The sequence below is a fragment of the Megascapheus bottae genome, chromosome 5 (genome assembly GCF_031878675.1).
Source record: "Megascapheus bottae isolate mThoBot1 chromosome 5, mThoBot2.hap1, whole genome shotgun sequence".
Classification (NCBI taxonomy): Eukaryota; Metazoa; Chordata; class Mammalia; order Rodentia; family Geomyidae; genus Megascapheus; species Megascapheus bottae.
Window position 1 is genome coordinate 62,086,357 of NC_143513.1, and position 25,112 is coordinate 62,111,468.

General features: G+C 36.0%; 1 protein-coding gene, 1 long non-coding RNA gene and 1 other non-coding gene across 4 annotated transcripts in view; 2 read left to right on the top strand and 1 right to left on the bottom strand.

Annotated features, from left to right (window-relative positions):
* Positions 1-10,353, bottom strand: part of LOC150063493 (uncharacterized) — a 29,739-nt gene extending 19,386 nt beyond the window's left edge. The window contains exon 1 of the long non-coding RNA XR_016535436.1: positions 10,225-10,353. This is a non-coding gene — a long non-coding RNA (uncharacterized LOC150063493). The remainder of the gene's footprint in view (positions 1-10,224) is intronic.
* The window catches only part of Kcnd2 (potassium voltage-gated channel subfamily D member 2), a 479,662-nt gene that overhangs the window by 291,424 nt on the left and 163,126 nt on the right, over positions 1-25,112 (top strand). The gene's annotated exons all lie outside the window — the stretch shown is intronic.
* Positions 11,474-11,580, top strand: LOC150063494 (U6 spliceosomal RNA). The gene has a single exon (XR_016535759.1). It is a non-coding gene; the product is annotated as a U6 spliceosomal RNA (small nuclear RNA).

Genomic DNA, 25,112 nt, shown 5'->3' on the forward strand with positions numbered 1-25,112 from the left:
TAACCAAGGGACAGCAAAAGAGATGAGAGATAACATAGTACATTAAGGACAACAATCATTCATTATATGGCTTTTGTTTCTATACCCTAGAGGTCCTTTCATTTAGCGTCATACTATATGGCCTTATGTATCAAGGTTTTGCTCTATTGCAGATCTCTGCTAGGAGAGCCCAAGAGTCTAGCTAAGAATAAATTAGAGAGTAGATGTAACCTTGCAGCATGCACAATCATTTCTGTATATTAGTATCTATCAAAATGTATATTATCCATAATGTAATCTAAAAATATCATGTAATTCAAAATTACCTTCCTCCTTTTGTTGCCAATTCTATCAATGCAATAAAAGTACGTATATTTCTTTTCATGTTATCTACCTAGATTCTGTTACCAAAATCAGAAATTATGATTTGCTGGGTTGTTTTGTAACCAGTGTTTTGAATTATGAGCTGTAAATGCTGTACCAATATAAAAATTATGAATTTAAAATGAAGTATGAAATTTAAGTGGAGTGACAAGAAATCCATCTGATCTACATAGTCCTTATATTTAAGTCTTTCTATTTTGTTCTTATTGTTTTATTAAAAAATTTATTAACATTGATTTTTACATAATATTTCACATGTCATGTTTAACAAACAATTATTCAAAAAGGGAACCACTATATAAATTAAGATGGTCATAAATGGTCAGTGATAAAGAGGCAGCCTTGGAAGTACTTAACCAAAATCTCTAGGGCTTGTGTCATGAATGCCAATAAATGCTCAGTAACTGAAACATTCTTTCTTCTGCTTCAGTATTTTCTGTAGAATTTTTCATCCAATGTATCCTTCTGTGTAAGTGGAATTTGAGGGTCAGGTTGTCCTCTGTTTGGGGGGATTTTTGTTTGTTTTATTTTTCTTTTGGGGGAAGAGTACTTACTATAAATGTATCTCCTCATCTCCTTCTTACTCCAATGAAATGACAAGTTCAGGGATTTGCTTCTTACAATCTCACAGGAGCTACAGAAACTCTGTTGTTATCATTAAAGGGTTCAATACATGGAATGGTAATAAGGATTTCACACTCTGCCTGCAGACATGGATAAATTATTTACCTGTCTTTTTCTTTTGAAAGCTTTACTTAAAATAACTGTAGGCAAGTAAGAATAATATATGATGTACTATGGTTAATGTTCAGTGTATTAAAAGCTAACAGGTGCTTCCTGGGTGGTATCTCTGTTTTCAGTGAGATAGAAAACCATCACATGGCTGATGTGATACATAACTTGAGATTTGAGGCATCTATGAAGAGTGGGAGGCAGTGATCTTTATTCACCTTTATGTACCCTTGGGATTTCTAGATAGTACCCTTTCTGGGATAGAAGAGAAGCAGTAGAATTAGAGAACACTCTAGTGTTAGATAATATCATTAGCATGTTATGTGCCAGTCAAGACATACATACTATGAGGACTTAGTCTCCACATGCCAATATCAAAGAACTTGCTGTGGCCAGATGACCTGTTTGTTTTTTTTACAAAATGAAGAGGATTATTCATTTCTCCTCCTCTTTCACACTACACTATGTAGGCCAGTTTTATTAGTCCCCCCATGTGGACTCACTGTATAACCTCATCTCCTTTTTTTCTTCTATGAAGAGAAGGTTTCTTTCTTAGCTTGATTGGCAATGCCCATTTCTACATGGAATGAATTATAATCTAAATGCTCTGTATCCTCCAAAATTGCTTCCTTTTTGATTAGCTTATCCCCTTATAGCCAGCCCAGAATCCATAAAGAATTCATTTGCCATACAGGAAAACAAGGCAGAAGGCTTAGGACAACACAGGAAGACATATAGGAGAGACTTACCTGGAAGACTGACAAAGAGAACTGCAATGTGTTAGTATTTTGTTACAGGGGCAATTTCTGTTTAGTGATGGCTTAGATACAAATTCTTTTTTTTAACTCAACTTTAGATTCAAAAGAAGCACGCTATTGTAGGAATTGAATCTTAACAAGATTGGTGTCTGAATGAAAACTGACCCCACATCCATTAAGATGTCAGAAACCAGAGAAATGAAGGCTGACCCTTTCAAACCAGAAGCAGAAGCATCACATCAACTTTAGACAGAGAAATTCGGGGGAAGGCATATTTAAACCATGTTATAATTGAGCCATGATGGAAATTAGCAACTGGACCATTTTTAAGGGGACCTACAAGCTATGATCAGATTTAATAGAATATCCCTTTCTGCTCCATAGATCAGTCAGGATGATTTTATGTGAATTGGCCATTTACCACGGAGGATACAGGTGAGATATGTGGAAAAGTTAAATGGGAGGTGAGAAGAAAAGGAAGAAGAGATACAGAAAGAGCCTCTTTTTCTCTATACCTAACTGCCCAGGAATGCAGGATCTTCAGTCTTTGCCCGTGGTGTTTGTGTGTTGATTAACACTGTTACAGTTTCATCTGTTATTACTTAACTGACATGTTGTTGCAAATTATAGCTAAAGCACAGTAGTGGGTTATGGATACAAATAACATTTAAAATAATTTCTTGTCTTTATACCTGGAGGAATTGTGAACTCAACAGCAGGTTTTCTCTTCACTCCAAAAGCATCCATCCTGCTAACTGAGTAAAATAGCTGTTTTTCAGATCATGCTGAGTTTTAAATGTAATATGTTAGAAGGTGTTTATGCTCTAACAGATTAGCTCCCATTAACATTAATAGGAGTTGTCTAAGCCAGTGCTCCATTAAGTACTGAAAATGTCATCTTCCCAGAATGCTTTTCTGGGGAAGGGGGGAATAGGGGTGCTTTATTGCAGTGAAAATTATTTTCTTAACCTCAGCTATTGTGTCACATTATTTATTGTGATATCAGGGTTTTTTTAATAGTATTGATAAACTGAAAGGAGCAAACAGTACAAAAATAATCATCATAAAAGTCATAAAGTTGAAAGATAAAAATACCTGAAACACAGGTAATTGAGCAATTGCCAAATGCAGAGTGAAGTGACAGCTATTATTAGTAGCTTCCTTAGGAGAGATATTTTAGGTTTGTTTAGCACCCATATTCTACTTCCTCCAAATACTTAAAAGACTCATTTACTCCACTGTCTTATTTAAAATTAGAATTGAATTTTACTTTGTTTGTAAAAGCAATTCACAAACAACCTATAAGGGTTGCTGAGAGACCACCACCATATAATTTATTGAGAGGGAAGAAAAACTGCCAGCCTACACCAGATGTGAGTGTGAAGAGAACAAAAACTTGTGGAGAGATAATGTAGGGGATGATGGGAGGAGGTGTGAGCAAAGTGGATGCAGAAGTAATCTCAGCCTTCAGAACCTCTCACTGAAGGGGGTGAGATCTAGGCAGTTCAGAAAGTGACCTCAGAGTCTGTGGTCCTTTGCTGGCTCACAATCAGATGATGGCAGTCAGGTGACTGCAGGTGATTACTGGTTTAGGGCAGATGATATCTTAGCAAGTCTACTTTTTGTTCTTCTTTATGAAGAGTAGGGAGAGGGGGCTATTACCGCTGGATAGACCTACCATTCCAGACTTTTGATAGTTTTAAAGGGCTTCTGGCTCTCTCTTGCTACTTCCTGCTGACAAAGGGAGTTAATCTTAGAGGTAGAAGGCAGATAGGTCATCTGATCAGAGAGAAGGCAGCAGTAATAGTTCTTGGACTGTGAATACACATATGTGTCCTTGGATGAAATCTGAAAGAACTCTTACAAGATAGGGGCTAAAAAATACATATATAGGTTACAAATGGCACAGGGAAGGGCAGCTATCCATGCAGCATGGGAAAAAAAAGCCTACTAGATTACTTGGTTAGTTCCAGATAGTCTTGGAGTTAGTGGATCATGTTCCTGACTTCTTCTGATGGAAGTAACCAGCTGGGTAGGGGAGAGCACTGTAGTCCACTTAACCATAAACAATAAGAACCTGGTGCAGGATTGGAATGGGTAAGGGCCCTGTCAGAGGCCTTGAACCTTTATTTTAAAAATGGATGTCTGGACTGTAGAATATGGATGAGAGACTCAGGAAGGGGCCAGGGTAAACTATCCCAAGTATCACTACAAGTAGAAATAGCAGGTAACACAGGCAAAAAAGTGCCTGTCCAGTTAGAAGAAAGACAGGTCTGGTTAGATAGGAATGCTTATTAGCTATTTTCTTTTGACCTCCCTGCTCTAGTTAGCTTTGAAAAGGCAAGCATAGAGCTACTCCATTCAGAAACTAATGCCCCTCTTATATGTGCAGCTTTCTCCAAATGCTTCTTGGATGGACTCTAGTCACCAGGATAAGCTTGGTTCTGGGGTTTTAGGATGTCTCTCCTTGCTGGGATCATGTTGCCACTGGGAGTTGCTGCTTGTTGAAAGGATAGCATGTCCCACATTGGAGGACAAGGTGACCAGACAAGAAGTTATCCTTCTAGAGGATATGGATGGACGGCTTATTCTCACCCACACTCTGTGTCATCTGCACAGGCCTGATGTTCACCCGGTTCCAGCATCAGATGTAAGAGTTTCCACACAGTTCAGGCAGAAGAGAGTTTATTGAGAGAGAAAAGCAAAAACACTGCAGGATTGCACCACATGTGGGTGTGCAGAGAAGGACTTATTTCTTGGGTCAAGGATATAGAGGAAGAGGGCAGGGAGGACTTATGGCTTCAGAGGATGTGGAAGTGGCCGCAGAGCCTGGGAACCTTTCATGGTCCAAAAGAGGTGTGACTAGGATAAGGATGTCACCTCAGAGGAAGTGACCTCAGAGCCTGGGGGACCTCCCACCGCTTCCAGGTTTGCCAGATACCTAAGTTACAGATGCTCTGTGGGGACATCCCCAGAGGGCCATGTGTGCACTAAGGAAAAACAAAGGGCCAAGGGGCCATTTTTCCTGAGAAGACCTAATACAAATGACTTTTCAAGACATTTTATTTGACTGAGGCACACATAAATAAAATTGTTTATTACACACACACACACACACACACACACACACACACACACACTCCAAAGGCATGGCAGGAATTGACCAGATCATGCTTGCAATTTGAGCTACTCAGGAGGCTGAGTTCTCAAGGATGGCAGTCCCAAGCCAGTTCATTCATAATAATATGGAGGACTCTAACTACCATTAACCAGTGAAAAAAAATGGACTGGAGGTGTGACTCTAGTGATATAGTACCAGACATGATTGAAAAAGCTGAGTGAGATACAGAGTCCTGAGTTCAAACACTGGTACAAGCACAAAAAGAAGAGATCAAATAAAACAGAAGCAAGGTAAAGAAAGGGAAGAGAAAAGGAAGAGAAAGGGAGGGAAAGTGAAGAAGTAGAAGGAAGGAAATTTGTGAGTTATTGTTAATTCTTAATCTCTCAGAGCCAAAGTCAGAACATCAGAGTAAGATGATTATAACTGCCAACTATCCAAACTGAGCATGATAACAAACACTTACAACATAAGTTACTGATGAATTTAAGGCCAGGCAAGCAAAGTTAATGACACCCTATTTCTCAACTTCTGAACAAAAAGCTGGGGGACATGGCTGAAGTTGTAGAACACTTGTTTGCTTCATGCAGAAAATGATGGGCTATTCCACCACTTCACTTCCTATTTGGCTTTAAACATGGAAAGCCATAAGAAATGGCCAGAGGAAAGATACAGAATGAGCAAAGTTCAGTTTGCCACATCTCATCGACTTACATGTCTGCCGATTTTCTAAATGGTGCTTGACTTTTCTCAATTCCATCTTATGTTAAGAAACAAGAAATGGTTCACAACCAAGCACTTTGTAGTCAACCAAAGGAGACTCTTGCTATTTGTATTCAGACCGGCTCTTCAAGAGTTTCTGAGAGTTCTATCAGGATAAAACATGCCTCCATAACTCCCTGCCTCTAAAGGGAGAATTATTTGCCTTTATGTTTGTGGAATCTTCCTATCTGTTTGAGAGAGTACAAATTCTGAGGAAAAAGTCAAGGCAGTGAATTCACTTCCTGTGGCCTTCTCCATCAAATGAACAGGTGGAAGAAGCTGGTAGAGCAAGCTTGAAAGAATAAATCTGTAATGTTTAGACTCCATTTCAGGGGACTAAATGGGAGCATTAGATAAGCAGTGGCAAAGATGTGAAGGGGAGACTATGTTAATGTCCACAAAAAAAAAGAAGAGTTAAACAAGAGGGCATTTTGCCTTTATTTACTGGAGAGAACTAAGTGAGAAAATGCCAGTGAACACTAAAGTACAATGAACCTCATGGGTTTCTTTACTGGTTTTTGTTGTTTTATTTTAGGAACATTTCCTGACATATTCTTGATGTTATTTTTTATATTTTTTATTGTAATTAATAAAAGGGTTACATGATATTTGCCAGATAGAAGGTGCATTAATTCACATACATTGATACCCTTTCACATGTCTTGGTCCCCATTACGCTCCCTCCCACCCCCCATCTTGTTTTCCCCCTTCCCTATCCAATTTCAAATTTAAAGAGACTCTTGGCACGAAATGAACTAGAATAGTATACTTGGAAATATTTAAACAATTTAAAAATTTTTAGCCATCATTAAATGGATTTGTGTTTCATGAAATGATTACTCATTTATTAACCAATCTCTACTGAAAGCAGGTCCTCAGAATCCCATAATAGTGTGAAATTCACCACATGGCTATGCATCTTCCAAATTTCCTTGACTTACACACTTACATTTACTCAGTTGTTACCCAAGAGTTTCTGTGCCCTTTCCACATGACAGACCCTGTTCTAAGTATTGCAGATATAAGTTTCAAATGTATAATCTCAGCACAATTGAATTTCTCTAGGGTGATCACTTTATATTTATGAATCAGTAATTTTTATTGGATGGAACTCTTAAATGTGTCTGTTTATTATTTTATTATTGTTTTGTTGGTGGTGGTAATGGTCCTGGGGCTTGAACTCTGGGCCTGAGCACTGTTGAGGAACTCTTCAGTTCAAGGCTACTGCCCTACTCCTTGAGCCTCAACACCACTTCCAGTTTTCTAGTGGTTAATTGGAGATAAGAGTCTCACAGTCTCTAGTGCCTGGGGTGGTTTTGAACTGGATCCTCAGATCTCAGCCCCCTGAATAGCTAGGAGTACAGATGTGAACCACTGTACCTGGCTTAAATGTATATTTCTTTTGCTAGTACTGGGCTTGAGCTCAGGGCCTAAGCCCTGTCCTCGGACATTTTCAAGACTAGAGCTCTATCACTTGAGCCTCAGCACCACTTCCGGCTTTTTCTATGTATGTGGTACAAGGAATCAAACCCAGGTTTTTGTGCATGCTAGGCATGCACTCTAACCATTAGGCCAAACTCCCGGCCCCTTAAATGTATTTTTTATACATAACAAGATAGACTAGCACATTCATTTTAAGTTAACGTCACACAAAATAATAAAAGAAAGGAAAACACTGAAGAATACTATCATGAAACCTGAATGATTTTGCCTGAGCTAGACCACAAATAGATCGGATATTTTAGGATCTTCTTATCTTTCTTCCTAACAATCTTTGCCTACTGTGAAATACTAATAGCAATGTATGACAGTACCATTCTGAAATTTGTGTATCCAGACATTTTTCACCTCATATTCATTGACAATTCATTATGTGTCAGACAAACTCTTCTAAGGAGCTGGAGAAATGAAGATGAATAAGACAAAATTATCAGTTTCAAGTAGCCTCTGGAAAACAGCCCTTTCTAGAGGTCATCAGACTATCAGGGAACAGAGAGTTATGACAATGCCCTTGCCTTTTCCTTTCTGCATACATGCCAGCAATGCAGTCTTACATGGAACACAAGAAACCAAATGGAAAGCACAATGATATCTTCAGGAAAGGAGATTTGAATAAATGCCCACTCTTAGAAAATATACAATTGCTCATAAGAAAGAGCAAATCTGGCCTACCAGAGGGACTCCCCCCTACTCCCAACACAGCCCACACAATATTTTACCTTGTTTTATGATATTCTGTATATATGTGTATTCAATTATTTGAAACAGGATAGGGAAGGGGCAAAACAAGGTGGGGGCGGGGGTAGGAGGAGGGAAATGGGGACCAAGACATGAGAAAGGGTATAATGTTTGTGAGGTAATGCACCTTCTATCTAATGGCTATAATGTAACCCTTTTATTAATTACAATAAAAATATATGGAAAACTACTTGGCATTTACCCAACCATCCAGAAACAAGGACATACTAAACCCACTAGCACAACAATGTTCATTGCAGCACTATTCACCATAGCAAAGATATGGAACCAACCTAGATATCCCTCAGTTGATGAGTGGATCAACAAGTTGTGGTATTTGTATACAATGGAATTCTATGCTGCTGTCAGAAAGAATGACATCGCCCCATTTGTTAGGAAATGGAAAGACTTAGAAAAAATCATATTAAGTGAAGTAAGCCAGACTCAAAGGAACTTAGGCTCAATGGTTTCCCTCATTCGTCATAATCAGTAGAAACCTTGGGCTCTACTAGCAGAGATTTGCAATAGAGCAAAATCTTGATACATAAGGACATATAATGTGAAGCTAATTGAAAGGACCTCCAGGATACTGAAACAAAAGCCATACAATGAATGATTGTTGTCCTTAATGTACTATGTTGTCTTTCATCTCCTTTGCTGTCCCTTGGTTATCTCATATTGGTATAGTATCTCATTTTGTTATCTGATATATTGAATTTATTTGTATTTGGATATTTGAAATTTGATAGGGAAGGGGGGAAAGCCAAGATGGGTGGGGGGTGTGGGGGGGGGGAGGGAAACGGGTACCAAGACATGTGAAAGGGTATCACTGTATGTGAATTAATGCACCTTCTATCTGGCAAATATCATGTAACCCTTTTACTAATTACAATAAAAAATATATATGGAAAAAAGAAAAAGCAAATATTCATTTGGAATGCTTTCTTATAATCCCATTGCAGTGTGATCCGAATATATGAAAGAGTTGATTAGGAAAATTAAGCACTGAGGAGGCAGAGGCAGGAAGAGGGAATAAGAAGGCTGTGTTTGATCATAGTGAAAGCCTAGCTCAAAAACAAATAATAATCTATAAAATGAAACTTTGGATTCTCCTATGTTTAGAGACAAACCAATCTACTCTTTTTCTGTGGGCTTACAGAAGGTAGCTCTCATATGAGAGACATACGATGCTTCAGGGAAGACCAGGGAGTCTTCTGTGCATTTGCTAACCTCAAAGTATTTACTCTATCAAGGTATCATATTTTAAAGTAGCATTCTCCAAATGATAGAATTCTCTTTTATATACTTCTATGCATTTATATTTTGACTCTTTTTTATCTTCCCCTTATTCAGTATGGTATAATTGACAAATCAGTATATTTAAGATGTTCAAGGGAATGTTTTGTCATATATATTTTATAATATAGTATACATAAATTGTATATACTATATATCATTTATTTAGTGACCTGATTAGACTACTAAAGGTATCCATTATTTCATAGGGCTAACTTTTGTGTAAGAACACTTAAAATTGACTCTGAACAAATTTTAGATACTTAGCATATTATCACTGACTGTAATGCCCATATTAAATATTAGAGCCCCAGAATTTGTTCAGCTTATAACTGAAAATTCATACCCTTTGACTAGGAATCATCTTATCTTCTATTTTTACCTTATCCCTAATTTCTACATTTATTTGAGTTTGCTGTTAATATGTTTCACAGGTAAAAAGAATCATTGTATATGTCTTTTGATGTCTGATTTATTATATTATACTATACTATTATATTATACTATACTGTACTATTATCATGAGTGGCCAAGCTTTTGTATAGAGACACCAAATATTTCATTATGTCTATACCTAGATGTACAAAAAGGAACACAGTTTGGTTAAACATTCATTTTAATGGATCACTTATTTTTTTTATCTTAGCAGCTATGAACAACATTTAAATACATTTGAACACTGTTTTTAGAGTTAAATTGTGCCTCCCTACAATTTATCAAGTACATCCTGTGTACTGAGTACTCAGTGTGAAGTTTCTGGTGCTACAGCTGCGGATGTGGCTGATAAATTCTTGTCTTGATCTGTTTCTAAATAGCGAGATGGCTCACATCTGTTAGAGATGATTTTAGGCCATCCTGTGAGCACAGAGATTAGATCACTCAGCAAATGAACATGATTCTCCAAGTATTTGTTGGATGAAGTGAGATTTTTTAAAAAGATGGGCTAGAATTACGTACATGATCCACGGAGAGCTCCAGCACGTTCTTACACCCACATCATATGGCACAGAGTCTAGGGGAGCTTAGCTTGCATCCTAGGCATTGCTCATTTTCCTTCCTTCCTTTGAAACGATGTTAACTGGGAAGATTTCTTCCACAGGAGTTTAGCTGTATTCTAGAATCATATCCTCCTGTGACATCTTGACCTTGGTTAGCAACTTGTGTCCTCAAGGGCCAAGCCATTAAGTATACTTCACATGGGAGTTACTGGTACTTTGGTGATAATCCCATTAGGGCTAGCCTATTTTTCTGCTGAGCAGTAAACTCATTCATAGCCATAAATACACAATAACAATAATAGTAAAAATGTAGCTGAAAACCCAAGAGGCAGACACTCAACAAAGTAAATAAAATTAAACAGTAAAAAAGATACGATCAGAAGATTTCCTAGGAGATCAGAAACTTGCTGCTCCTGATCAAATTCACACCATTTCAACACTAGGTTAGAGTATGGATTCTCGACACTGAATTCTCTACAGAATCCTGAAGGGTCTCATCAGCATAGATCAATGGCACCCACTGACTTACAAAATAGTTTCTGGTGTGGGAGTTCGGGAATGTGCCCAGGGTCTGGGTTACTGACAGATTCCTAGCAGATGCTGATGGCTCCCATCTGAAAACTATGCACTGATCACGAGCCTCTGAATTAGAGAAAGACTTTATGGATTTGTGGGGGAAGTCTCAGAATGAAGAGAATTGCCATTTCTACATGGCAATCACTCATCTCCCCTGTCACTTTTTATTGTTAACAGCAGCCTGGGTTTTCTTTTTTTTTTTTTTTCATCCCCTTCTCCATTTCCATTCTGGGCTTTTGAGGTTCTTTGAAGTCCTAGCTAGCCTCACATTTAGCTGTATTGTACTCTTTCCTATATTTACTTGCAAATTTAAGGCAATGTTAAGGAAGTATAGTACACCTGCCAGGTCCTTTATCTTCTGGCTCCTTCATAATGGTACCCAACATTTCTGGTGTCTGCTGACCCCTAGTGACGGGTTTTGCTTTCTGCTTCTCCCATGTTGGCATTTACAAAAACTAACCCAGGAAAGGATTATGAGTGAGGGTGGTAGTTCTAATGAATAATTCAATATATTGACCATTCTATTTCATTTTAGAAGAAAACTAGCATATTTATTATCTTGTCTTCTTTGTATCTCCTTAAGTAGAAAAAATGACAATTGATTGCAAAGCCTTTTTCTTCAAGAAAATGAAGTGTTTGCTTTGGCAGCACGCATATCAAAATTGGAATGATACAAAGAAAACTAGCATGGCCCCCGTGCAAAGATGTCATTCAAACTCATGACGCATTCCATATTTTAAGTTATTTCTTTACTCTGTATCCCCCCCTTTATGGTTTATCTATCTGTTGCCGCCATATCTGACTTTGGTACCTCTTATATTGTATTTTGTACCTGGTATACATCTATTTGTTTATTTGAATCAGGGAAGGAAAGGAGAAAAACAAGATGATGAGACAAAAGCCAAAGGGTGAACCAATGTAACAGCGATATTCACTAACAGTGATATTCACAAGACAAAATGTTGGAAATGAACTTTACAACTTGGGGGGGCGTGGAAGGAGGGAAAGTGGGAGAAAAATAGGGGAAGAGGTAACAATGTTCAAGATGTAATGTACTCACTACCTTATGAATGTAACTGTAACCCTTCTTATACATCACCCTGATAATAAAATTTTTAAAAAAGAAATAACAAAATCAAATCTGGTTGGTAGGTATCTTATAAATTTTGCACAGTAAGCCCCTCTACAAAATTCACTTTCCTATGACTGTGCAAATTAAAATCTAGGAATAAATGGAAACTGTGGAGAGTTCCAGAAACTACAATTTAAAGGCATATTTAAATAGGTATGCAATGTAAATCAATGTGATGATAATGATAGTTATTTCAGGGAACATTTAAGTCAGATTAAGTTTCCAATTGAGCTGCTCAATTTTGCTGAATATAAAGAGATCTGCCAGAAAATTTGCTGGCTTTAGTACACTATGTAGTTTTTAAATCAGTATGCCAATAAACAAAATTTACACACAGTTTTCCTTAGGGCCCAAGATACCTTTAAAAGAAGATAAAATAAAATTCATTGTATAGACCACACTACTTTCATTTTCAAATCATGATTTTTAATTTAAAATGTATAATTGAAACCTGAAAATAGATTTTATAAGCCATTGGAACAACAGTTCTTGAATCAAAGGCAAATCTTATGTGTGGTAACATGGAAAATACAATAAAGTTATTGATCATTTTTACCAACTCTTGCAGATCACTGTTTTGTGTATGACTTTAAGGAGCTTGTAATGTCATCAGTATGGAGACCTTGTACCACCATCACAATTCACTATCCTTCCATATCTGTCTTCCACCTTTCCCTAGTGAAGTGAAAAGACAATGTTAATTGATATAGAGGGAATACTTTTTTGTTACATAGACTACATTTAAAGCTGATATCACAGAGTATACACTGTGTATGTGTGGCCCTGATTTCAAAATTCAAGAATCTTTATTTAGATGAGACAGATCACTAGCCACAAATGTGTTTCCCTTTTATCACCGTTCCAAAGTCTTCCCTGGCAGATTCTTTTAGGTTATCAGCAGATTTATGACTATCGTGCTTAATTCAACATAACGTTTTGCTTTATTGGAATGCAAGAATAAGGCTACTAAGCCACAGATTTTGAAAATATTTATTGCACATATGCACACAGAAACAGTATTGCCTGAAAAAATGTGCCAGTAAATGACCTAGGCTTACAATGTTAATAAAACAGATTTACCTGTATAATAGATATGAAATATAAATCACTCTAAAAGAATGTGTGGCAGATGAACATTGCATAAAGTAAAGTTATCTTGAATAGATGTCTGACTCTACTCTCTTCATCCACATTGGAAATTTTCCATTTTTGTTTGCTCAATTTTTATGCCTTAAAAGTTCATACCGTGAAATCAGCAAATGCAATAACTAAGAAATCTCTAACTAGTAAAGACTGTAAATCAAGATTTTATCTCTGAACCTTGTGAACTGACTGTTTTTTCTTATATATACTAGTACCAGGCCTATACCAATGAACAAAAACTACTTTGCAAAATATGTTGTGTGTTGCAATAAAATTTATGTATGTAGTCAAACATCAATGATAGCATCCTTAAATTAATTGTATTCTCTTCCTCTATTAGCCTCACTTGTAATTGCAGTGCTTTATAGTTTATATAATTGTACACAACTAAATAGGAAATTGATGTCATAACTCTCTACATGTATTCTGCAACTGCTTGGGAGGTTCAGAACTTCATTTTTCATTATTCCTGAATTCTAACTAGAAAAATGATAATACTTAGTAAGTGCTCAGTAAAAGACCTTTCCTCTAAATCTAATGTTAATACCTAGTCTTGTCTGAGTTTGTTAACCGGTTGTAGGCACATCTTAAGAAATAATTAGCAATTAAAAAGGAAGAACATTTTGAACTACAGCTTTAAAATGTCAAACTTCTGAAGAACTATATGATTTGAAAATTTGCATTTGCCTTAATTGACTAGCTTCCAACAACCTGACTGAGAACATATACAACATAGACTTTTTCAGTTTTACTATTAATTTCCTCTTCAGTGCCTTTTTTTAGTTTATCTTTTTTTGTGGTCCTTTAGCTTCCTTTAAGGTCCTTGGAAAATTGTCACTGAAATTCTCATGGTTTGCTAACTATGATTTCATAGTGTAGAACTCAGCAACAAGGGCACCCCTTCAGCAAATTATGCTATGATTCTTAAAAAGTAAGGTTTTGTTTCATCCTTAAAAGTAATGGGTAAACTTCACAATGGGCCTGCTGACCCCTTGAATGACCACCAAATACATTCAGCACAGCCTATTCAAATTCAATATATATATACACAACTCAAAGCGTTATTCCTTCCAAATGTTTAGGATGGCAAATCTTAGCATGCATTCAAGACTCGTCCTTTGTAACCAGGAAAAGAACCCTAATTTTATTTCTAAATAAAACTTTTAGAAAATGATCACAGGAAAACATAAAAAAAAAGTAATGGGAAAACTGCAAAGCAGGAAATAGAAATGGTCTTGATGAATCACAGAAGGGGAGGCGTTGCAATCATAGGTACTAAGATAAGACTGAGAGGGACAACCATCACACCCACAAATTACAGCATTCTTGGTGACATTAAAAGCTAGGAGAACCTTTTCCACCTACACACGAATGCATCTTCACCCTAACTGTTCACCCTAGAATTGCATGGGGGTGTTAAACTCCTTATTTTCAGCTCACATTTAAATTAATTTTACCTATCGGTACATAACTTGGAATTGAAGAGCAAACTAAATGGAATCTGTAGGATATATTGAACCAATTAATTAACCACACTGTTTCTTATAATAGTTACACGTTAATGATTCGTTCATTGAAAATAATGGTCTATGTCCTATGGTGAAACAGATTGAGTCAGCTGTTCACTGAGCTTTTCATGTGATGAGCTGATGAATGTGTCAGGATAATCTGGGCCTTTATTTTCTATTTATTTTCACAGTTGTTTGTTTCCCTGAAACATCAACACCATTAGTCCATATAGACTCAGCCAAGTCCCGTGAAACCTAAAATGTTTAGAAATATTAGAACTTACGTTTTGTGCATGGCAGAATCCAGTCTATGGTACAGGGATTTGTCACACCCACTTGGGCTTGCTTGGCTTTCATTTCCCATGATCTTTGAAATTTGACACATTACCCTTCGGGATCAAAATGTGAATCTGTGAATGTGTCTGCTACTAAAGACCCCTCAGATAACTAAGTAAGTCCTGAGTTCATAGCAACTCTTCTCTAAAGGACACACTACAAAATGCACAAAGCCCTTGGTAGGAGAAAGTTCTCATAGGAAGGATAATGTTAATTCAAAATAGATTATTTAATATTGCACTAAAAAGCACAACTTTCAGAATCTATGGTAGAATTGGGATGGCTTTCCTACTCCACTCCTTAAATCATAATATGTCTGTCTTTCATTAAAAAAAAATATAACGTTCAGCAAATAAGGCATGTGACCCAAAATTATTGGGTCATTCTCAGTTAAGATTTGGCATTAATGTGGCTGACTCATAAATAATTCAACATTGATATAAACACTGAAACTTTCATATGAAATCTTTTTCCCAAGTCTCCCAAATCATTTTTGCAGCTGATTTTCTTACACAAAAGCTTCCCAGATATTAATCAGAAGGGACTTTATGTATTCAGGAGTTTTAAATGCTACATTTAAAAGACTTGCTACTTTAAGGGGAACGATGAATCAAATTTGATTTAAAATATTTTACCTTTAAAAATTTCCATCAAATAATCAGGAGGAAAGTGACAATAAAATGTTAGAACTTGTCATTTTTAAAATGTAATATCATCTTAAATGATATGGAGTCCATTTCCTAAGAAAGAAATCCTTCTTAGGCTCAAGGTCAAAACATTAATGTGATAACCACCTTAAGCTAATTTTTTTCTGCCTTGTGGAGAAAAGGATTTTGTTGTTTGAAATAGATGCAAATGCATGCTAAAAAAGGGGAAATATTTCAGAATTACAGTTAAAGAGCTGCCTTCCATAAAAATCCTGTCTACCAACCTGTCTCATTGAACTAAATATCACGCTGGGAAACCAAGGTTATCAGTTTAATATCCTTCTGCCTGAAATTTTTTTCATGACACATTCCTCTTGGTGTGTCATATGTTAAATTTTTCTGAAGTCTATGGAAATCATAGTTACCATGGAGAAAATTTGTAATCCAGTGTAGTAATTTCAAAGAAGAAAATAGTCCAGAAGTGGTATGTGACTTTCCCAGTGCTACAAAAATAATAAGTACCAAAATGTTAGTTTTGTTACACTGAGTGTTGATTAGTTGATAAGCCAGCCATTAGGGCAGTCAAGTCACAGCAGGTTTACAAATAGCAAGAGTGAATTTAAAAGCACACTGGTTTGTTTGTTTCTGTATGTTCAATCTTGGGGAAAATTTACCTTAACAGAATATACATACATTTAACTTTTCCAAATGGTTTTAGAATTCTCTTTTCAAAACTAGATTATGTAATATTGATAGATTAATTTTTAATTACCTTGTGGTGAATAAATTAGGAATTACAAAAAGAGGTAAGAGAGCTGGAAGTTTTGCCTAGTGGTAGAATGCTTGCCTCGCATGCACAAAGACCTGGGTTCCATTCCTCGGTAAAACATATATAGAAAAAGCCAGAAATGGTGCTCTGATTCAAGTGGTAGAGTTCTAGCTATGAGAAAGCCTAACGACAGTGCTCAGACTCTGAGTTCAAGCCCCAGGACTGGCAAAAAAAAAAGAGGTAAGAGAACATGGACAGCAATAGATGTAACAGATGAATAGGATACACAATTAACGAAACGGAAATACTGATCATATTGAACATATATATATAAATATATATTGAACAGGAAGAAGAGACAGGAAGGATGAAAATTATCAATATTAATTTGCACATGCCATTAGTCATTATTCTACATATTTATAAAAATGAATCCATACATGAACTTTACATGCTATAACTATTTTGATCTTAATTTTATAATGAGAAAAAAATATTCAGAAAAGTTTCAAACATCTTGCCAACAAGTCTGGGATATGAACAAAGGAAGTTCAGGTTTAGAATGCCCATACATAGACATTGATCTGGCTGGATTTTGTAAAGAACTTTTGGTGGCTGAGTGCCTGAATGGTACCATTACATACTGCCTAATGATATTTTTAGTCAATGATGGATGGACAGACTATCCTACAATCATATTGAAGATCATTTTACCTGGTGAAGTCATGGCTGTCTTAGTTTGTATTTAAAAAAACATGACAAAATTCTACCTCTCAGAACATATCCTTGTCATTAGGTTGTGCATGACTTTTGAGGAAGGCAAAGAATGGCCAGTTTTTTTTGGAAAGAGTCAACGTTTCTCTGTTCTAAGCTTCTGACATCATTTGTCCAGGTTTAAAATCATGAATACAGAAGTGGCTGTTAGAGAGTGACCAAATTTGCTACGAAATTGTGAAATTTGTTTTGTGAGAAATGAGGCCCACTCATGAGGAAACAGAGGAAAAATAAACAGACAAATGGAGAAACATTCAAAAATGAAATGGTTTCTGAGCAGCCAGGGTAGATCAAGACTAAACGAGCTAGTTGACCAGCACAGGCAAAAATTAGGTCATTTCAGGGACAGAGTGAAGGCATCCTATGTTGAAGTGTAAATTTGAGGAGATTGGGAATTGGGGGTAAAATGGCCTCTTTTGTAAGGTGGAAAAATATCCAGCATCAGGAAAACAAAAATAAATTTCTGGGTATTCACAATGGAATTCTATGCTGCTGTCAGAAAAAAACGACATCGCCCCATTTGTTAGGAAATGGAAAGTCTTACAAAAAATCATATTAAGTGCAGTAAGCCAGACTCAAAGGAAATTAGGCTCAATGGTTCCCCTCATTTGTCATAATCAGTAGAAACCTTGGGCTCTACTAGCAGAGATCTGCAATAGAGCAAAACCTTGATACATAAGGCCATATAGTATGAAGCTAATTGAAAGGACCTCCAGGATATTGAAACAAAAGCCATATAATGAATGATTGTTGTCCTTAATGTACTATGTTATCTCTCATCTCTTTTGCTCTACCTTGGTTATCTCATATTGTTACAGTATCTCACTTTGTTATCTGAAATATTGGATTTATTTGTATTTGGTTATTTGAAATTGGATAGAGAAGGGGGGAAAACCAAGACGGTGGCGGGGAGTGAAGGGAAGGGTAATGGGGACCAAGATATGTGAAAGGGTATCAATATATGTGAATTAATGCACCTTCTATCTGGCAAATATCATGTAACCCTTTTATTAATTACAATAAAAAAGGAAAAAAAATTAATTATCTTTAAGCAGTTGCCATTTAACAGGGAAGTTTATGAATACAATACATCTTGGTCAATGCTACCCTTTTCAACACTCTCACCCATCCCTCCCCTACCAATCACTTCCCTCACTCCTCCTCTTCTCCTTTTCATTTGTCCATTCCTGTCCCCTTAATCCTATCCTAACCATTTGGAATTCCAGATTCATGGTGTCTGATTCTGCTGAATTTTGACCTTGCCTTTCTAAGGAATTACACTATTTGATTCTCTCTTGAATATACCATATTTTACATGGATTTTTTTGTAAAAGTGACTCAAGTTTTTTCTCACCTTTAATTGACACTCAATGTTATTCAAAAATAAAACTCTTAAATGACATTTAGTTGCTATTATATATGTAAGTATGCTCTAAGCTTTAAAATGAAGTCAAATAAATAATAAAACTCAAGATCTATTCTATTAAATTTTCATAGCACCAGGTACTTAACTTGGCTCTGAAATAATAATAACCAAGTATACACAATAAGAAGCAAATCCTTGGTGAACAGAAGAAAAATCTATCAAATTACTACAGATAATAAACAACACTATATGTCATTAATACGTTATGTGAAGTACAGTATATATATGAGAAAGTATTTGGAAGCTTTAGTAAGTAAGAAAATGATCAGATTATCTGCTGTGTAAATAAATTCATATTTAAAATACCGTGTACTATGAAATCTAGGTATTTTTACTTTATTTTTTAAACCCTGGTCAAGTTGCTTATTGTTTTTTGTAGGTAAAATTTCTAATGCAACAAGTATTTAAAGTAGAACTCTATTTTCTATAGCAACCAAAGAAAATGCTACAATTGTCTCCTTTGCAGGGAAAGATTGCTTCTAAAATTAGAAATTTAGTAGAAAAACTCATGTGTATGACACAGAAAGAACTCGAAATGGTCTGTGTTTAGTTCTATGAACTCAATAAAAAGCTCGTCAGAAAATGGTCATGATTAGAAATATAATTAAATATCTCCCATCCACTCTCAAGGAGGTTTGGTAGTAGTAAGTCCAATAATAATTTAGAAGAAAAATACATTGGTAAAGGGCTCCTTGTAGTTGAGTTTTTCTTTAATACAAAATCTGTCAAAGTATGTCTTCTATCTCAGATGGCAATACTGTTTCTCAGTTGCCCAACATATTAGACACAATTCTGTACAACTGTTCAACTCTACCCAGACCGTGCATTGTAACCTAACCATCATCTATCATGTAGACTTGTTATCATGTTTTAAAGCCCAACAACTTGCCAGACTGCTTTCGACTCAACTCTTTCCCAACTCTTTCTCCCAGCCCATTCACACCTGGATTGTTCTAAAATGCACATATAGTATTTGCAGTGTCATGACATCATCAAGGGATTGAAGTTCAAATTGCTCAAAACGATATCAAAATCCTGAATAATCCAACCTGTTTTCTCCCGTCCCTACATTCAGATAATCAGAACTATCCAAATGTTTCAACTACTCCAGAATTATTCCTTTGTCCACTGAGCCTCTGCACAAATGGCTCTTGCAACCTGAAATTTCCTATCTCTAATTTCCCACTTTCTGTCCCAGGTTAGCTCCTCCTCCTAGCCTTCTGCTTTTGCCCACACAGATAGTTCCATCTCTAAAAATCCATGTAGGATACAAATTGATTAGGTATCTCTCCCTGTGGGCTCCCTCGCACAGATGCTTATCCTAGCAAAAAGGTTCTAAAACTGTGCTGACCTCATCCCTGACCTACCTGTCTTTTTACTGTAGACTGCTTATAAACATATAAGCATAAACTGTGACTTCACTATTTTTAGGTGTAGCCCAGCAGAAAAATAAATGAAAAAAGCCCACACTGCATGTAATATGCCAATAAATGCGAATGGATATCTGATGACTTTCAGCAAACCTCTCTTTTCACATCCTTAGAAGAAGAGAATTGTGAAAAAATCAACAGAAATAATAAAACTACAAACCATTAATAACAATAATGTGAATTTACAATACTTACTATCCTGTACATTGTTGTGGCATTAATAATTCCCTGTGAATGTGATACCATGAATATAGTTCCTTTTATAAGCAACTTGCAATGCTAATAACATTCTTCATTTCCCGGTGTCATAGTAGATATTCCTATGCATATTAGCAGTTTATTAGGCAAAGGATATTCTTAGGAGAAAACCACAATATTAGCCAAGACTAATGACTGATGACTAAAAAGCTGTTTGATTAATAAAGATGCTATTCGGTGAGGATATAAAGATAAACTTTTTCCAATTAAATTCTTAAAAGATAGAGGGGAATGGAATAAGACTTAATGTCAAATACTTTGAGATTCATTGAATCATTTGGAGATTTCTCCAACATGGTAGTGTAGGGATTTTTAAAATACTATACAACTAAATATATAACAATCAAAGGAACAAATATTTCTTTTCTCAAGCAGAAATAGCAAGAATTCTCTGCATTAATTTTGATTTAGATGAATACAAGCCTTAAACATCTAATTCTCAACTTTTTGTGTGTGGCACAAAGTATCCAGGATTTATAAGTTCTACAGTTCATGTTCTCACAGATAGAAATTCAGTCTTGTCATTCAAGGCAAAGGAATTTGCATTTTAAAACAGCTTTCAATCAGTTCATTTTCTAGAATCTATAGAATGTGCCCATGTTTGTTTACTTTCTTACCTGTAAAAATACAATGTATTTTTAAATGATCTTTAGTAGATTGGTGGATGTATTTGTCTATATAGAGACATGTGTAAATACTTGTAGTAAAGGGAAGGAGGACTCTTATTTTCAAAACTTATGCCCACTTATACCCATTTTGAATTCAAGTGTATTTCTCTTACAATTCTTCAAATTAGAAATAGGTTACCTACATGATAGAAAATCATCTTCATGAAACTGCTGTTGATAGCTGGTATTACATTTAAAAATGGAGTGGAACAATTTGATATGGCTACAAGGAGCCCGATCCTGCTTCCATCTGTGACCTGGGACAAGGTACCTCATGATAACCACCTGGATATGCTTATCTGTGCAATAAGGTTGGGGAATTTTCAGAAGCATCCTTGTGTTATACAGATGATATTGCTGGTGGCTGTCTATGAATCACAAAAGGAGGGCTGAGATTATGAGTAAAAATAGTCTAGCACAATAATAAATGCCCAGGGAATATTTTTCAGTAAAGACAATGAGAGAAAAGAACTTTGGGTCCTAATATCTGTATCTAATAGTAGATGTAGGTGTGATGTAGATGTATTGAAAGCATTTTGTACAAAGTCTCTTAGGACTCATTTATTGTGAAAATAGTTGATCTAGGAACTTGTTCTGTCAATATCATAGAGCTGAGTCATGGTCATTCTGTAGACACTGAAATGCCATGAATTTTTTAAAAATGAAATGCAAGTCTAATAACTCAAGAAAGAAAGGACCATAGAAGTCTATTTATTGCTGGGCCCAGTGGCTCATGCCTGTAATCCTAACTACTCAGGAGGCTGAGATCTGAGGATCAAGGCTCAAAACCAGCCAGGGCACTAAAGAACATGAGACTCTTTATCTCCAATTAATCAGTAGAAAACAGGAAGTGGGGCTGTGGCTCAAGGGTAGGGTGGTAGTCTTGAGCTAAAGAGCTCAGGGATAATGCCCAGGCCCAGGGCTAGGGCAGTATCCTTGAGCTGAAAAGCTCAGGAACAGCTCCCAGACACAGAGTTCAAGCCCCATGACCCCAAAAAAGTCTATTTATTTAATGTACCTTCTCTGAGTGGTAAAAAAAAAAAAGAGGCATAATACTATGAAATTGTTAAATACCCATGAAAGACTCTACTGTTGTCTAGATGTAGAAAGGCAAATTATGAATTGCGGATGGATATCTTATCTTTGGGAAGACTCAACAAATTCATATTGATTTGTTCAGTAATCTAAATAAGTATTACACAAGCATTCTCTGATTTTTCAGTCTAAATGCCATCTTCGTCATCAAACAAAATATTAGAGCTTGGATGCTGAGAATCTGAGCACCACAACTTCATGAGCAGTGGCTAATGGTTCTGTGGTCAGGAAGGACCACACTAGCCTGAGGGGCTTGCAGGTTTCCTTGATTATTTATTTGTTTCTTCTGTTACTGTCCCGTGCATGCCAGCAGCATTTGTTGGGCATGTGCTGTCCAACAATTGTACATAGACTGGAGGAACGCATAAATTCATTGAGCAAAAAGGTACTGTGTTCTGCCTTACTCTAAATTCTTTCAAGTGAAATAGCCCTAGTACATCTTTTAAGACAGTATGGCATTGTTTTGGCAAGAATTTCCATTACTAATTTTGTGTGAGGCTCCAAGAAGTTAAATAAATTCAACTTCTGATGTGGAAGACCAGACATGATTTTCATTCACGAGGAAAAGAGGGTTCCCCGTACTCCCATAAATAGTAAAATCCACAGAGGTAAAGGTCCCTGTATGTAGAGCTTAATATTGCTCTATGTCCTAAGTCAGCTCCTGTGTATTTTAAGCTGTCTTTGGAAATCTCATGTAGAAATCCTAGCCCAATGGAAATGTTATGTACAGCAGTTGTTACAAGAAGAAAAAGGTTGTATATGTTTTAATTCAGGCTCAGTGATCAAAGGTTTAACTACATAAGCCTCAGAAGACATTTGAATTGAACTGCCACAAAACATGGGTAAGGACTAAGGATGTGTTCAGTGTCTGTGGCTACAGGAGGAATTCCCTATACATCCCTTCATTTGTATAAACTCTATATTGCTCTGTACAACAAATTCAACTCTTTCAAACTTTTCACTTTTGAAACTTCCTGAAATGTTTCTTTTAATACTTTTGTCCACCCTTGTTAAAATTCATGGATGTGAAGAACTTGCTGTGCATGCAATGGTATATATGTGAGTACTTTATTATTTTAATGCTTTCCAGTCTCATTTTCATGTTTGTTTTTATTACGCTGCTACTTTCTCTTAATGTTTATTTAAAATATTCATCTTTCTTTACATATGATTTTTATAGAGAGGTTTATGCAAATCAATTTTTTTTTTGCCAGTCCTGGGCTTGAGCTCAGGGCCTGAGCACTCTCCTTGGACTTTCTCAAGGCTAGACCTCTACCACTTAAGCCACAGCACCACTTCTAGCTGTTTTCTATGCTTGTGGTACTGAAGAATTGAACCCAGGTCTTCATGCATGCTAGACAAGCACACTAGCACTAGGCCAAACTCCTGGCCCACAAATCAATTTTAATATATTTGTATTCATACATAACACTTTGGAAATAACTACATTTTTGCTTTATAAGTGACATTCATGATTGTATTTTACAAAAGCATGACACAGAAAATATCAAACACTATGTTTATGAAACGCTCACATTTTTGAAAGTTGGAAATTCTATTTCACCAAAACGTGTATTTTCAGACTTACTTACTTGTGAGCATAAAAAAATCTTGTGTGGGGCCAGAAATGATGCTGAGGCTCAAGTGGTAGAGCTCTGACCTTGAGAAAGCTCAGGCCCTGAGCTCAAGCCCAGAACTGGAGAAAAAAAAATCTTGTGAACGAATCTCTTACACTGGCTCTGATTGTCTTTATCCATATTCAATGATTACTAGAACTAATGCTTCTATTTTCCCTTCAGCTACTGAGATGATTGCTGTGCTTTGTGAGGAAATATATGCTCTTCCTTATACAAAAATCTATAACAGATATTGTCATACCTACTCCCAGTCTGTGGACAGTCATATATAATTGTATATACTTAATATAAATTCTTCATAACCCCAAATCACAATTCAACTTGTGTTCAGTTTGTATGTTGACAATATCTCCCTCCACTTGATATTAATAATTATCTTAGGTGAATTCATTATTTTGAAATCCATATATCAGTCATCAAAAAATAGTCTTGGATCTGAGAAGAATATAAATTTGCTAACACTTGGACTCCAGAATTCTATTTTTTAGGTAAACATAAAGCTTGAGCTGCAGATATATATTTCAAAGAACACTGTAGAACATTTTTAGCTATCATGATGAGGATGTAACCAAATACTTAACAATCCTGTATGTGTATGCAAATATTTTTAAAGAGGAGTACCTAAGTTGAGCAGAGTCTTTTATCTTCCTATGGGGAGGATAAAATTACACTCTTTATCCAACTACGTTATCACAGGAGTTTTTTCATTCTCTCTCCAGTTATGTATAGTAGCAACAAGGATGCATGTAATCATCTAGATTAACCAGTATGTGTATGGAGGATTAATTTAGCACTTTTCTAAGTGTGTTTGTGGTGCTAGAGCTACAAGTAAAATGGTTGACACAAGCCAGCTTCCAACTTTAAGCATAACAAAATTATTCCCAAGTGTTTACATAAGCTTTTTCTCAACTTAAGCACAGGAACTAAGTTTAATAACCTTGGACAGGCAGCAAATAAAACCTTATTTAAACCCAAAGATTATTTTTTTTCATTCAGTAGTCTTGCATGAAGGCTGTCCTGTATTAAACCAAAAGTCCCAGGCCTTAATCTCAATAAGTATGTTATGATGAATTAAAAATCACTGGGCACTGTAACTACTGAGTTTCTGAAGAGACTGGCCAAATTATTTTTGCAACATGTGCATTTTCAATAGTAGCATAAAAGACTAATCATGAAATAAAAGTATTCAGCTTCAAATAATCCTAATGACTAGGAACATTTGTATATTACTTTGGGGCAAAGAGTTTTTTTAAAAAAATATGTTATTATAATCAAATCAAGACTTTCAAAAGAATTATTAAGGTAAGTGATAAATGTTTCAATTACAGAGGCAATGCTTTGAAATACAATCAAGATTAGAATCCCTAGAGTTGTGTTGAGATAGATTCTAGGCCAAGCATCCTAATCTAACCCTCTTTGTTATTTTTTTCATATATTTTATTGTAATT